The sequence below is a fragment of the Bison bison genome, unplaced genomic scaffold, assembly GCF_000754665.1.
Source record: "Bison bison bison isolate TAMUID 2011002044 unplaced genomic scaffold, Bison_UMD1.0 scf7180017864456, whole genome shotgun sequence".
In the NCBI taxonomy this organism is placed as follows: Eukaryota; Metazoa; Chordata; class Mammalia; order Artiodactyla; family Bovidae; genus Bison; species Bison bison.
In genome coordinates this window covers 14,556,944-14,560,800 of record NW_011495018.1, presented here as the reverse complement: position 1 = coordinate 14,560,800, position 3,857 = coordinate 14,556,944, and positions in this window count along the sequence as shown.

Here is a 3,857-nt window from a genome sequence, read left to right as displayed (position 1 = left end):
TATCAGTCTTTGCCCTGCTTCATTCCGTATTTCAAGGCCAAATTTGCCTGTTACTCCAGGTGTTTCTTGACTTCCTACTTTTGCATTCCAGTCCCCTATAATGAAAAGGACATCTTTTTGGGGTGTTAGTTCTAAAAGGTCTTGTAGGTCTTCATAGAACCATTCAACTTCAGCTTCTTCAGCATTACTAGTTGGGGCATAGAGTTGGATTACTGTGATATTGAATGATTTGCCTTGGAAATGAACAGAGATCATTCTGTCCTTTTTGAGATTGCATCCAAGTACTGCATTTCAGACTCTTTTGTTGACCATGATGGCCACTCCATTTCTTCTGAGGGATTCCTGCCCACAGTAGTAGATATAATGGTCATCTCAGTTAAATTCACCCATTCCAGTCCATTTCAGTTCGCTGATTCCTAGAATGTCGACATTCACTCTTGCCATCTCTTGTTTGACCACTTCCAGTTTGCCTTGATTCATGGACCTGACATTCCAGGTTCCTATGCAATATTGCTCTTTACAGCATCGGACCTTGCTTCTATCACCAGTCACATCCACAGCTGGGTTATGTTTTTGCTTTGGCTCCATCCCTTCATTCTTTCTGGAGTTATTTCTCCACTGATCTCCAGTAGCATATTGGGCACCTATTGACCTGGGGAGTTTCTCTTTCAGTATCCTATCATTTTGCCTTTTCATACTGTTCATGGGGTTCTCAAGGTAAGAATACTGAAGTGGTTTGCCATTCCCTTCTCCAGTGGACCACATTCTGTCAAATCTCTCCACCATGACCCATTCGTCTTGGGTTGCCCCACGGGCATGGCTTAGTTTCATTGAGTTAGACAAGGCTGTGGTCCTAGTGTGATTAGATCGACTAGTTTTCTGTGAGTATGGTTTCAGTGTGTCTGCCCTCTGATGCCCTCTTGCAACAACTACCATTTTACTTGGGTTTCTCTTACCTTGGACGTGGGATATCTCTTCACGGCTGCTCCAGCAAAGCACAGCCGTTGCTCCTTACCTTGGACGAGGGTTATCTCCTCACCGCCGCCCTTCCTGACCTTCAGCATGGGATAGCTCTTCTATGCCCTCCTGCGCCCGCGCAGCCACGGCTCCTTGGACGTGGGGTTGCTCCTCCTGCCCGCCACCCCAGGCCTCGGGCTTGGGGTGGGGTATCTCCTCTCGTTGCCGCCCCTGACCTCGGACGCGGGGTAGCTCCTCTCGGCCGTTTCTGCGCCGTCGCAGTCTGGTACTCTCGGCCGCTGCCCCTGACCTCGGACGTGGGGTAACTCCTCTTGGCTGCCGCCCTTCGGGCATGGGGTCCTTCCGGCTTCTGCCCCTGACCTTGGACGTGAGGTGGCTCCTCTCAGCTGCTCTTGGCGCATACGTCGCAGCCACCTGCGCTTTGGCGTTAGTTGCTCAGTCGTGTCCAATTCTTTGCAACCCCTTAGACTGTAGCCTGCCAGGCTCCTCTGTCCATGGAATTCTTCAGGCAAGAATACTGGAGTAGGTAGCCATTCCTTTCTTCAGGGGATCTTCCTGACCCAGGGATTGAACCCAGGTCTCCTGCATTGAAGGCAGATTCTTTAGCATCTGAGCCACCAGAGAGATGCGAATGCTACTTTAAAGTAGAGGAAGCACCACTTTTTCTGGACTTTAACCTCAAAGAGCATGTGGGCAGCAGGTAATGCCTTTGAACCTTGTTCATTTATAAAATGAGACAAGACCCTCAAGCTCTTTGTTTAAATAAGAATTCTATTCCAATCATAACACAACATGCAAGAGTGAGAAAAAAGGAAGTGTTAGTGATTCCCTTCTGGCTTAAAATGAAAAGATATGCACACTTAGAGCTTCTGGAAAGCAGAACAGAATTTAAATTTTATCTCCACAGCGAAATGTTTTTAAGTCAACCAATCAGATTCAGACCTTTTACAGGGCAAGGGTTATTTTCACAGGATACAACATCACCACCTAAATTCCAGGTGTTTTACTAACATTCATTATACACAATGCGATTTACTTTTTCTCTGAAGCTGCAGGAGACAATACAACATTTTTCCTGTATTATTTGCAGAGGTTTCTTTACCAGCACTTCCAAAGGCTCGTGGATTTTCAAGGGTAAAAATTGTAGTTCTGTTGGTTATTACAAAAAGAGAGACAGGCCCAAGAAGTCCAAAACACACAATTTGGAGAAAGAAAACTACAGAAAACAAATGCAATACGGGACACATACTGGTTTGTATCAACAATGCGGATGATGTTTTCTGAAATCTCAGAAAACAGAAGGTTATTTTTTTTTGAACTTCCAAAATATCTTAAGATTTAATGTAGTGAATACAGAGCATGGGATTGTGAATTGGAGGTCTGGTCCTGATTCCAGAATCAATTAACAAAGAGAACTCAGGTAAACAATTTCAATTTGAGCCCCCATGTGTGTCCGTCCACCTTTAAAATGAAGATGATATTTATGACTTCTGGGATTGCTTTTTCATTCTGATATCCTTTGGCTAATTAGGTGAGGCTTTACATACACAATGGAGAAGGCAATGGCACCCCACTCCAGTACTCTTGCCTGGAAAATCCCATGGACGGAGGAGCTGGGTAGGCTGCAATCCATGGGGTCGCTAAGAGTCGGACACGACTCAGCGACTTCACTTTTACTTTTTACTTTCATGCATTGGAGAAGGAAATGGCAGCCCACTCTAGTGTTCTTGCCTGGAGAATCCTAGGGACGGCGGAGCCTGGTGGACTGCCATCTATGGGGTCGCACAGAGTCGGACACGACTGAAGCGACTTAGCTAGCTAGCTAGCTTACATACACAAAGGCTTCCCTGTGGTTCAGATGGTAAAGAATCTGCCTGCCATGCAGGACACCCAGGTTCAATCCCTGGGTTGGGAAGATCCCCTGGAGAAGGGAGTGGCAACCCACTCCAGTATTCTTGCCTGGAGAATTCCATGGATAGAGCAGCCTGGTTGGCTATAGTCCATGAGGTCGCAGAGTTGGACATGACTGAGTGACTGACACACACATGTATTCATGAATGAGTGGATAGGTGGGTGAATCGATCATTTAAAAATAAAGTTTAGATTTTCTTCAGTATTCATAATTTTTCCCAACCATATAATGCTCTCATTATGTATCTATATGCTTTCAAATGTACACTAATTGTCCCTAATAAATTCATATTTTCTTAAAGTTTGATTTATCTTTTTATTACAGAAAGCCTTGCTTACTTAATATATTATTTATTAAGCTGTCTTCTAGTGGAGGAATGAGCCTTCTGTGTCACCCAGTGATAGCTTAATGTCAACAAACCACTGAACAACACTCTGCGTTTTTAATGACTCAAACCTCTGTGCTATATGCAGTGAAATTTTTAGTTCTCAAGATCTCAATATGGATTAAAGACCTAAGTGTTAGACCAGACATATAATACTCTTAGAGGAAAACATAGGCAGAAAACACTTTTTCACATAAATCACAGCAAGATCTTTTTTGACCCATCTTCTAGAGTAATGAAAATAAAAACCAAAATAAATAAATGGGGCCTAAAGAATAAAACTAGAGCACTTTCTAACACCATACACAAAAATAAACTCAAAATGGATTAAAGATCTAAACGTAAGACCAGAAACTATAAAACTCCTAGAGGAGAACATAGGCAAAACACTCTCCGACATACATCACAGCAGGATCCTCTATGATCCACCTCCCAGAATATTGGAAATAAAAGCAAAAATAAACAAATGGGACCTAATTAAACTTAAAAGCTTCTGCACAACAAAGGAAACTATAAGCAAGGTGAAAAGACAGCCTTCAGAATGGGAGAAAATAATAGCAAATGAAGCAACTGACAAACAAC